The following is a 12,629-nucleotide window of genomic DNA, read 5'->3' as shown; positions in this document are numbered from 1 at the left end:
ACATTTTGATTGCAAGAGAACAGTTTTGCTAGCTATGCCCACTATTTTTGTTTGCTCTGGTGACACCTTCTGTGGTGGGGGGGACGTCATTAGGACATCTACACTAGCACTTCTCCCGTACATAACAAAGTAATCATTTAAAGTGTGATCACTGGTACTTACTGCAGATCAAAAGAAGGCAGCTGATGAAACCGAAGTTTGTCTGAGCGCGAGATGACTTTTCTTGTTATTTCAATTAGAATGGAAAGTTTTGATCCCGCACTTCATCCACACGCCTGCAAACTGAGCCAAATTCTCCTGTCAGTCACAAGTTTGCCACACACATTACACCAGAGTCATTCCAGGTGTAATTCTACAGACTTCCACGCAATCAGACGACAACAAATTTAGCCTACTGTTATCTTTTTTTTCTTTTAACGAAACCTTTAATCCAGGCTTCTAGGCTAGTAGACACTTAAGTGGACATCACAACCTCCCTGTATTAAACATACCAAATAAGTTTAAAGAAGAAGGGAGAGACAGAGCTGCCAAAAAATGTACTGACTTTGAAGAGCTGCACCCAGAGACCTGCAGACAACTGGAGCAGAACGATGGCTGGCATCCACAGGGAGCGAGCTCCACAGACAAGCTTCCTGACCTGAGGAAGCCCTATTCTCCCAGCTCAGTCAGAGGGGACTGCAGGATGAAGAACAAGACAGCCAGACTGTCCTTGACCGCCTGCCTGCCTGAGGAGATGAGTGATGGTCACTCAAGCATTTTTCAGGGAAGACGGTTCTAGCTGTTTCATATGTTACAATACCAAGCAGCTTATCTAATACTGTAAGAAATGCATAGAAGCCAGAAACTTTCACGGTCACTACTGCAAGCCCAAATCACTCTGAGCTCTGTGGGAAGGAAAAGAATGGATGTCTTCAAAACCACAAGCATTTACAATGAAACAAAATTACAATCTCTATTGTCTGTTAACAGCACTCAGCCTGCAACATCCAGCTGGGGAGTTCTGACATGCACCAGTGAGGCTTAAGGATTTTAAAAGGTTTTATATTACAAATTATTACTAACCATCTTTATCACCACAGAATTTAGAGTCCTAAGGTGGTAACAAAAGATAGTAGAAATTGTACAAAGATAACACAACTCCTGTTCTGAAAAGCACACAGTCTAAATAGACAAGTCAGGGACTACACACCGCTATTCCTGTTCCCAAAACAAAGTTCATACATCTCAGTTTTTTTCCAAATGTAGTCCAAGTCAGTAGTAACTGAAAAATCTGGGCTTCTGACAGCTATTCTGTGTTGTGACTACAAAGCCTTACAATACTTGCCTAGGGCTTCCAGAATCTACCTCTATACAAACAATACACAACATTAAACACCAAAAAGGATGCTAAAAGAACACTAATGAAGTTTGCAATTCTGAGCATTTGAAGGCTGCGAAATGCCAAAGCGCATGTCAGCTCCACCACCTTAATGAATGTCCTTTGCATATATACCTTATAATGGATTTTAATTATCTGAGTTGGTGCTGGTTTTCCACAGATCCCTGCTTCCTCATTTGGTTCACAAAAAGAACACCACTCACTCAAGGGGAGATTGGTGTCATTTGTCTTTATGCACCAAATTTAGGTAGTGTGAGTCTTAGGTAAACTGACTCTCCGTTTGAAATACAGATTTTACCAGGATGAACGTATAAAACCATAATTTAGATATCTCAACGATGCAGCAGTAATCCACCTTTTAAAGCAACAGCAGCTCAATTCCTTTTTTCCTCCTTATTTCATGCATGTTCCAATACCATTCACCATATTCACTGTAAGCTGGCCAAATCTGAAGACAGAAAATAATCATTTATTCTATAGTTTTCAATGATTTTCATCATAATAGAACCTCGGCATTTCTTTCTTATTTTTATAATACCCTAGAAGGCGAAGTAATCTTTCCAGTCCTATAGGGAACAGCTCTTGCTCAGTCTCAGTTTCTCACTTCCCATACATCCTGTCATTTCTGTTTTGTTTGTCCAATGTATTTGTCCCCACGCACACCAGACTGTTTAGGTAAATCTGTCTCTACTCCCCCACAGCCAATCCAACACCTTCATAAGGCCAGTCCTAGTTTCCTGTTCATGTCCCCTCTCTCCCATCATCTTCTCATCCAGTCTCTGTCATTCTCCCACCCACTGTTTTATTTTACTTTATGAATTTATGAAATTCAGCACATCTCCCCAGAACATGAGAAGTGAGATTCTTTTTCAAAGGCTTCTGATATGGCAAAATTTAGGTCAATTTTCACAGGCACAAGAGGCCCAGTCCTGACACATAGTCCACCCTCTTGCCAAACTGAAAAAACCACAAAAGCATCCGAGTTTCTAAGATGTTTTAAAACTGAAAAACAACCTCTTCTTTTCTTTTCATACTGGGAAACGACTGACAGCTCTGGCTGAAATTTCAGGGGGAAAGTGGGGATGAGTCAGCCCAAGAGAGACCCTTGGCTGAAAAACATTACAGTTAATTAAAACTAAATAGGTAGCCTCAAACAGAGGCCCCATTACAACTGGTTAAAGGAAAATAATTATTTTTATTGCAAATTATGCTTTTTCATGGTCTCCATATGAGTTGTGATAACTCTGGTAAGATATCAGTCACATTTCTGAAGAAATCTGCAAAGTTATGGTCTACTGACTCTTGACATCAGTTCATTAGATTCATCTCAGATTGTAAACACTAAGAGAGGGAATTAGGTTTTCACGTGCACTTGCTGAATACCTCACCCAAGGGGATCCATGCAGCTAATTATTATGTTTTCAATATGTTTTAAATATGTTTTGAATGCATTGCATCCTTTAGCATACAAAGGTTACCTTTTTTTAATATTTTTTCTCCATGCTCTCTTTTCATCAGAACCAGCAGGATTAATTTTCTGGGTAGTATTACCAAGTCTAGTTCCTTGGTTCATTACAAGTCTGTGTCTTGGAATCTTAAGTATTTATTATCCTTGTTATTGGTGGTTTACCAGTTTGAGATTGTGGAATTGGACTGAAGCGAGCACTTTTGCAAACACTGACGCAGAATCCTACACAACCAAGATTTCTTTTAAGTCCTAGCTCATAAAAAAGGCTCAGGGTCTGTCTCTTTAAGATATATTTACTTATGAAAGAAACTTTCTCCCTTTGCTGACCTTCAGTTTCAGTTTTGCTCTAACATGCAAGTCAGTTTTCCCCTATCCTAGATGGAACTGATTTTACTTTTGGGGGGTTGGGCTGAAGATTCTGCCAAGGGCAGACTAGGAGACACTGCATTTCTGAGACCCTCTGTTTGATCCTCAGCTTAATTAAAATCCAGTCTTTCCATTTATATTTATTGTTTAGACAAATTATGCAGGGTCAGTTTTGCTCTGGCACAGCCTAGTGAACCCTGATACAATTGGTAACTTGACTTCAGCTTTTCTTTAAGATTGCTTCCCAGGTTTCTTGGAGGTTGCTACATTTTAGTAGGGAAAAGTATTACTGACAGTAAACGAGCCCGCACATGTTTTAGCTGTGATTCTAGGAACATAACTGATAAGATGACTGGCAAGGAAGCCTTGAATCATGAATTTGTGTTCTCTTATACTAGAAGCATGGGAATTAAATGCATTTACTTTAAGCTTTGGTTTTTAGTTAGAAATCTTCTCCTACTTTGTATTTTACGCTTACGTCTTTCCATTTGTTCTTGTGTCAACATTGTCTTTTACATTAAACAGGTTGTCTCTCTGGGGAGGATTAGCTTGCTCCACATATTCTGAAACAGCAACCAGAGACGTTTTAAGATTTCATTTGCCTTCATCTGGGCACAACTCAGTGCTGGTCCACAGTACACTAGCAGTTGGCAACTGCATCCACATGTTTTACCTTTACTCTTTCTGCACATCTCCTCTCTTCCATCAAAATTTTTTTCCTTAGTCCCCAGTACATGACTTTGTGATTCATACTGTCAAGCTTCTCCTGATTTCTATTACTCCAATCCTCAAGGTTACGCAGTGCTTCTTATATGATGTTCCAGTTCTCCTTTGTTTTGATATTGTCTTCCAATTTTATGTCATCAGTAAATTTAATTAGCAGATTCTGTCTTGCCTGAAAATATTGTTCATTTATTGTTTCCATATGTTTTGTTTGTATTGTATTACTGCTCTCAGGCTTCGTTATAAACACTTGACAAGCCTATAACCACATAGATCTAATTAAAAAAAATGTGTTTATCTAAGCAGCACAGTTGTTATTGCTCCCGTCACACCTTCCGTCAAAGATTTTCTATCAATTTTAAAATTGTCATTGTTCAGAGTTACTTGGCCACTAGGCAAACTGGGAAATTGTGACGGCACTTCAGTCCAATTCCTCAATGATATTCCAACTAAAATGAAATGATCTCATTTGTTAAGTTCAGAAATGTTACCCACTGAGAAGAAAGGCATCCATTCATGTTTCTCAGAACTATTTTTCCGAAGATTTCTGAAAACTCATTTCAGTCACATACTGAATTGTCTTCTGAAATCCTGAGGGCTAGAAATTGGAGAAGGTGGAAGAAAATGGGTGTTTATAACAAAAGCTTCAATTCTGGGAAACTAGTGGCATCACAGAAAATTAGCAATTGTCTGTAGTTATGCGCTGACTGAATCTGACCCCAAACCAATTTTTGTTTAAAGGTGACATAAGAAGTTCAGGCTTCAGAGACTTTAACATGGCACCTCTCAACAGGCTAAACTCACACAAAGGTAGAAACAGAATAATTGAGAAGTGGCAGGTTTGACACAGAAGTTGTTTCAAAGATCTGGTGTCTCAATGTTGTCCTTCAAGTTACCTCCCATTATCTGTCTTGAAGGATGATGCCTAACATCTTACTGAGGAAAGAAAGTCTCTTGATACTCAGTGTCCTCATTTTACCCTCATGAAAACTTTCAACGCTCCAGTTGATTCAGCTTGGGCCCAGCATGTCCACAGCAAATAGCAAAGCCATCACTCACTTTTTAGGCCAAGAATACCCAAGCAGCAGCAGCTGAAGGCAAAAAACAACCAACAAAATTATACCCGTTCACCTGAGCACAGACTGTGTGCTCTCCATACATGAGCTGGGTTACGCTTTCTGATATCACAGTTCTCAGGTTTACCAATAACTTGAAGTGGCTGGAGGGCGCATCTCGGGGGGGTCCATACTTTACCATGATCTTGTGATCATGGTACAAACCTGGCAGTCAAGAGGCCTAGATGCTGCTTAGTTCCTCCACATAATCCACAGCCTTCCTGTCATCTTGGGCAAGGCATTTAACTATCTGTTGATTTACTATACAGTAAAATGAGTAATTTTCTACTGTATCTTGTAACAGTGCTGTGAAACATACTTTCAATGTTCATGTAATATTCTGAGATCATTGTTATTACTAATTCTTAGTATTACATTAGGGTTAGAGATCCCATCTGAGATCTGATTGCACGCCACACTGCAATGATGATCCATACACCCAAGTGTTTACATTGTAAATTGACAAGTAGAAGGATGCAGACAAGCAGGACAGGAATCAAATCAAGACCACAACACAAATAATTATGCAAAAAGGATTAGACTGCACCTCTCTTGACTAACATACCAATGCTTTGCTACCAGATTACCTCATCTCTCACAACTAAATTATGACTACTATGTAGAAGTAGTCCACTCAACACCTCTTCTTACACTGGAAAAAATACATATACTGAAGTACAAAATATAAGCAAACAAAAGATGTGGTAATCCCCCATAGAAAAAGTACTGCATCTGCTTGAGTGAAATGGAAGAAACACAGTTGTGTTAATAAAGCTTTAATCTTATTAAACTTTCAAAGCAATTACGTGAATGCAATGATAAACAGGCATGAGATGTCTCCTAGCGCTAAAGCAACAACTTCACTAGCGTAAACTTCTGCCACAGGGAGCCACTCACTCAAATTGATCTTCCTGTCTAATGCTGAAGTTTTCCTTTGCTTCAGCTTCATGGCATCAGAAGCAGACAATGAACAAATGCACCTTATCAACAGGGACTCCAGCAAAGATGAGCTTAAAAATGCTCTCTCTGAAGGAAACCACAAAGGACACAGGTATAGTACAGCTCAAAGGAAACATGTACATATAAAACCAGGCATAAATCATAGTCATGTTCCTTTTCCACAGTTGCACAATCTTTCCTCTGGCATCAGAAGCAGACAACATCAGACCGAACTAAAAGTTGTGATCGTTCCCTTTATATCTGTTTCTTCACTCACCTTTGGTCAAGCTTGCTGCTGCAGCTGTCAAAGATTCAAATTCTTCTAAGATGGGCTGCCTCCTTTCTTTTAAAATCTTTCACCACCTGTTCATAAAGAAAAGCAGAGCTCCCATTTGCTTTCTGAACTACTGCTATTGTATTTTTGAGGCTATAAGCAACGCATGAGTCACTATCATTAACAATTGAGAGAGGGAGAACAAAAGAACTCACTTCTTTTCCACAAAGAAGTTTCTGGCACACTTGCTAACATAAGTTTTTTGATAAATGCTTTCATACTTGTCAAGCGAACGTGATGTCTGATTGCAGGTTCAGAAGGGCACTTGGCAGGTGTATGCCGACATCGGTGGGATGATTTATACTCGAATATACAGTTTACCTACAATTAAACCTTAATTCAAGAACTGCTTCACCTGGGCCAAAACACTGCTTTGGTAGCAAGTGCGAAAGGAAACACTGCTAGTACAAGCCCTCCTGCTCCCACAGTACAGTGAATGGCACTCACAACCCAGATCCGTGAAGGACAAAGTCAAAAATGAGTATGAACCAGGTTAAAAGTTTTCACAGAGTTTAAGTGTTTTGCTAAAAGCAAGACAGCGTGCTGAAAGACTGCTGGACTCCAAGTCTCTAACTCAGCCCAGCAAAACACAAATGCATATTTAAATATGTTTTAGTGCTACATGAGACAATACAGTCCCTCTTAACCGTCTTTCTAGCCTTCAAACCAGATTTGTACAAAAATACTAATTTGGGCTGCTGTAAATTGCAGTGCCACGTTATTTGTTGGTTTTGTTCCATGGCACTTTACAGAGTCAGAGAAAGCTAATTATCAGTGACAACAACTGGAATTCAGTAATGTATCTTTCTTTACAAGTTCAGCAGAATATTGTATTTTGCTCTTATGTAATTATTTTTCTCAGAAACATCCACAGGTAAAAAGATAACAGAGCAATGATAATTTTTGTTGATCTATGGCACTATGCATAATAAACAGAAGCAGAGAATTCAGAATGTTGTTTTGGTGACTGTTGTTCTAAACACACTTGAAAACTAGTCATTTCACCTCAGGGCCTTCTACTGGTTTTTCAGTATTTACAATTCTTAGAAATATGGTTCTATGGAAAAATATTTTGAAAGTTGAGTGCAACGGATATATTGAGACAATAAACATTCACTTCATGGACTCTGTCCAGTACAGGACCAGGTTTTAAGGCAAGCAGTTTGATTCTGGAACAAGCTTCAAACAGATGGAAAGCAACACAATGTGAACAAAAGACGAAAGACTGCACACTGTGCAATTTTTGTTAGCAAGTGTCACTTTACTATCATGAATGGGGCTGAGGCAGCTAACAGCCACACTTAAGAAAGGCAAAGCTAAGGATGATTTTCTATTACATAACCCAGAGGGGAAAAAAACCCCACCCAGAAGTGGCCTTAAAAACCAAGAGCCTTTAAAAAATGCGAAGCTTTTTTCTCTGCCTTTAACTTTTTGTTTGTTTTAGTGTTTAGCCTTTTGGATTATGCCTGTGAGCTTGTCTTCAAAACCAGGAAAGTTAGATCCTTCTGGATTTAAATCAAAACTGACAGATAGAATCTCTTGAATTCAGGATCTTGGTCTCAGGGGGAAAAGAGAAATACTGTAGTGCTCATAAGAAAATCAAGCATCAGTTAATGCAAGGGTCTTTTGCCAACAGGACCTGCCTTCAAATCATCACTTACTTAAAATGAATCTACTTTTGCTCCAGTCATATTAAAAATTTTCTTTAAAATCCTAAGTCTACACACCCTACTGCAGTAATAACAGGTAGGTTTCTACAGCAAAATATCTGGTTTTGTATAACGTTGAAAGCTGGAATAGTGGTTTTATTTATATTAATTTGTATATGTCTTGTTGCATCAGAGATCATGAACACAATGTGGTTTAGAGACTTCCTTTCTTCATGATTCACCTCATCAAATAACATTGCTCGTTATATTTTTAGGAAAAAAGTGCTTCCCATCAAAGCTAACAACATGATCAGAAAACAAAAATCAGTGGCAGTACTCATTTATTGTGCAGGGTGGCCAGTCATGACTGAAGAACAAATAAACCTTCCGGCCCTTTGGTATGAGGCAGTAACCTTTGGTAGCAGAGTGGGGGACAGATGGGGGTAACCCCCTTTCTGTTGCTGCTGCCCAAACCCAACAGGGTTTGCAAATCCAAATTTTCAGTCTAGTGGCTGGGCCTAGTCACTGTGACTACACCCACATTAGTAAATTAAACAAGTCTGGGACCAGTCTCTGCCCCTGAGGCCAAGTGGCACAGGACATCCAACGTCCATTCTATTAAAGCCTCAAAAAGTCAGCAAAAGCACACAATCTGCCTACTGGGGATGGCAGGATGTATCCCCTAAACCATGCCCTGGAGTATTTTGGGAAACTGGTCGTTGGCCCAGGCTAAAACCATGGAAGGATTAATGAGAATGAGTAGAAACAACTGAGCTCCAGTGCGCAGGAATATCCCTGATGCCGTTTAATTTGCTGGTATCGGCAGAGCTTTAAAGAGCCTGTACATTTTTCACACTTTGATCTGTGCTAATACCCTCACCATGTCCTTACAGCAATAGCCCACATGTGCAGTGGTGGCATTTCTTGCCCTAATACCAAGCACCCTGGGATATATTGTCTAAAAGCTCACACTCGTGTCTACTGAACAATTCCCCTAATGTCATCATCCCTGGCTCTTCCCTATCGCCCATGCACCAGGATTACTGTCTGCATAGCAGTGTCAGTACAGCGGAGCTTCTGAGTGCCCTCTGGTGCAAAGTCTGGCACCATCCTTCAATTGCTGTCAAAAGCAGCCGGAAAGGGGTAATGTCCTAAACCTCCAGAGCCGCTTGCTAAGAAAAGCTGTGCTGAAGCTGTGCCTGAGCTTGCCAGGGCCTGTACTCAACAAGGTTTTTCTGTTTGGAGGCACTATGACTACTTTTAGTTTCTGTATCGAATCGATTTCCAGTTTTAAATGTCAGTGGAAAGCTACTGATTTGGGGGAAAACCAACGAAACCACAACAGAGAAAATATGGGCACATGAATTCCCTGCTATACAGTTAGCTGAACTACAGATTCAACTCCTCTGCAATTGTTCATTAACATTAAAGTAGTTGGAAGCATTTGCCAGCATCTTCCAGCATGATAATGCCCAATTTCACCCCTGCAAAACCCATCCAAGAATTCTTGGCATGTTGATACCCTCCGAATGACTCAGCCTCCCATAGGAAAAGGAAGTAGATCAGGGAATTTTAGGAAGGAAGGGCGCTGAAACCATACACAGAGCTAAGAAAGTTAACTGCACAACTGCTACGGAAAAAGCAGGAAATATAGAGCTTGGGCAGAGAACGAAAGCAGGAACATACACAAATAGGAAAGAAAATACAAGCACTGATATGCATGGAAGGGAAAATGGGAGAAAAGGATGCGGAGGGACTCTGAAATGAGGAGAAAAGAAAGTCAGCAGTATCAGAGACAAGGGAAACTATACGTGTCCTGGTATAGAGCAGGCAGGAGCATGAGGGAATCGGGTACATGGAGCAGACACAAGGACAATCTGGAATGAGATACGGAGCCAGCAGTGCCACAAGGAAGAAGAAACTGATGAGCTCAATTCGTTCAGTTTCAAGAAACTACATGTTGTAAAATGAATCTTAAAAGACATTCCAGGCTTGAACTTTCGTTTTTTTAAAATTACAAAATTAATGGCTTGCACCAGTATCTAGAAGATCTATATTCTCACCTATCAGTGGCAAAACACAAAATAAAGCTGCTATAGGATCATACCAAAAGCAATTGTTTGGAATGACACTACCCTCTGGTGGTTAAAAAATACAGTTATACATAAAGCAGGAAGGTAAAATATTTGGAGCTGGTCGTACAAATAACTATGGCTTGTTTGACCCCTTATTCGTGTCACCGGCACCAACTGTACTTAAAAAAAAATGCAATCAATTCCAATCCACACTTCAGTAATCCACCTTGAGACCATGCTGTTAAATGACATATCCACCCTATTAGTCTGTGTTTTAAAATGACACGTTCATGACTGGTCTTAAGCACAAGTAACTGTCGGAGGCTCTGAAACAGACTGGCAGTAATTTTTACGTTCTCTGGCAACTCGCAAGAATAGGAACAACACACATGGCTGTGCTTAGCTATGTAAGTAAAGGAAGTAACGCAATACTAATTCCCAAATTATTCCCAAATAAAACGTAAAGCTATTATCAGCAATTTTCAGCTTTATCTCTTTGGAAAATAAGCTCTTCAGAACTGACATTCACTTTTAGTGTGTGCAAGAGAGCTCCTAAGACGAATAGACTCCAGTCTCTAGATGTCACTTTAATACAAGTATTTAATGAAAACTACGATACTGCTTGTAGGAAAGAAAAATGGAAGATAATTTTTCCAAGTTAGTGCTAACCATATCCATAACTGTATACATTGTCCCCAATTAATTCAAAACAGAGTGCATGAAGCTGTGGTCAGAGGGAAAAAAAAAAAAAGAGGAGCCTACATACGTATTAAAAGCCAGCTTTCTTATTCTGATCCTTACTTCTAACAGGACATTCCTTAATTTCATCCGAAGTCTTAAACACATAAAGGATATAACTCTTTTTTTCTTCCATATTACACTTACAGAACATCATTGCTGAGAAAAGCAATTGCTTCAATTCAGGATTTTCATGAAGGTGCTTCGGGACTTACGTAATAACTTAACACAATCATGTCTCCTGCCTTGCCTCACTCACATTTCTTGACATCTAATCTTGTACAAACAATAAAAGCCAAATATTAACCACTCTGCCATTTTCTTTTTCCCTCTCTTTACGTTATCATTGTTCAACTGCTGTTTTTCTTCCCCTCCTGTTAAAAGCATCCCTATTTCTCATAGTCAAATGATCCTCTTGGAAGCTGAGCCTTCCAAATACTCTTTTATCCCCAAACGTCTTAAGACCAGATGTCTCGATGGTCCTGTATTTCTGGAAATGAGGAAGTTTGTCACGCCATCCCTCCTAGAGAAACGATTCCATGTTTTGCAACTTTGATCTTTATGGTAGGCTGACCTTCAACTAGAAGTAAGGGTTTGCTTTTGTTGCTTGGAAGCAATATTTGTGTATTGCCTCCTTGCAAGAAATACACTGTGCAGACCATGATCGGGCAAAAGTCGTTCCTGCCGGGTCTGATAAACTGTCATCTTTGATGCCATCTTGTGGCAAAAATACTGGATCCTAGAAATACTCAGCATTTGTCCCTCCTTGCAGGTGCATTTAACTGCAGCACAGTGGTAACTGCTGCCAGCAGCACTTCAGTTTTACATTTCATAAAACCAGGATTTTGGCACTTCTAAAAATGCGGCACCAGTCAGTGACGGAGATGACAAAAAGCAGAAAAAAGCACCGCAAAACCATTTATTCTTTCCACAGGGTGAAAACTAAAGCAGTACATCAAAGCACACATGGCACAACCACTCGTGCGCTAAGAGCCCACACATTTATTTCTCTCTTCCCCCCTGCAAAACACTCGCTGTGAGAGGTACAGCCTTTTCCAGACGCGTAACTGCAAAATAGCGCTGCAGGTAGAAACTGAAGGAAAACTCGGCCCCAGCCTAATAGGACAGGAAGCATTCACACCAATACCTGAAGGACTCAACCTTCTCAGCTACTAAGCACAAAAAATTACCCTAAAGGAGGCCATGCCTGTTCTTCAGGGCCACCGTGACGCCATTTGGGTCCTGCTACAAAAACCGATGTTACCACCTTCTGCAGCATGAGGACGATGCCTATTTTTAGCATTACTTCCACTGGAGAAGCCCAAGAATCCCCACCTGCCTCCTCCTGGCGCCCTGTCAAACGCCCTTCTCCCAGCAAGCGAGTGGGAGGAAGAGACTGAATTAACCCATACACTTGCCTCTTGCGCAGCCAGGTTCCCAAGAACAAGGGAAACCACTCCAAAAGCCTTCAGCCAGGCTGAGGCCAGCGGCAGCTGCCAGCACCACCTCGGTTTGCCGCCCGGCCCTGCGGCTGGCGGGCAGGGGCCGCTCTTCACCTCCCCTCACCGCCCCTCGCCTCACTTCACCTCAGCACCAACGGCCGCAGCCCGCGCGCGGGAAGGCGCCGGCGGCGCCTCGCGCCCCAGGCCGCCGGGCGCGCGCCCCCCGCTTCCCCGCGCCTTTCGCCCCCCCGCCCCCCCCGCCGGGGAGCCGGGCGCCGCGCGCATGCGCGGTCCCGCAGCCCTCTCGCGCGTTGCCGGCGGCCGCGGCCGCCCCGGGTGGTGAGGAGGAGGAGCCGACACCGCCGGCAGCCGCTTCACCTCACCCCGACGCCGGGACGGAGC

At 41.5% G+C, this 12,629-nt stretch overlaps 1 protein-coding gene across 2 annotated transcripts in view; it reads right to left on the bottom strand.

Moving 5' to 3' along the window:
- PAK1 (p21 (RAC1) activated kinase 1) overlaps window positions 1-12,431 on the bottom strand; it is a 104,441-nt gene extending 92,010 nt beyond the window's left edge. For both annotated transcript variants that reach the window (XM_075140312.1, XM_075140311.1), the window contains exons 1-2: window positions 12,204-12,431; window positions 6,267-6,352 (exon numbers count right to left, since the gene is read on the bottom strand). The gene's annotated coding sequence lies outside the window, so the exon portion shown is untranslated. The remainder of the gene's footprint in view (window positions 1-6,266; window positions 6,353-12,203) is intronic.
- Window positions 12,432-12,629: the final 198 nt, after the last annotated feature.

Source organism: Calonectris borealis, chromosome 1 (assembly GCF_964195595.1).
Source record: "Calonectris borealis chromosome 1, bCalBor7.hap1.2, whole genome shotgun sequence".
Taxonomy (NCBI): Eukaryota; Metazoa; Chordata; class Aves; order Procellariiformes; family Procellariidae; genus Calonectris; species Calonectris borealis.
The sequence above is the reverse complement of the archived record's forward strand: the minus strand, read 5'-3'. Positions and strand labels throughout refer to the sequence as shown.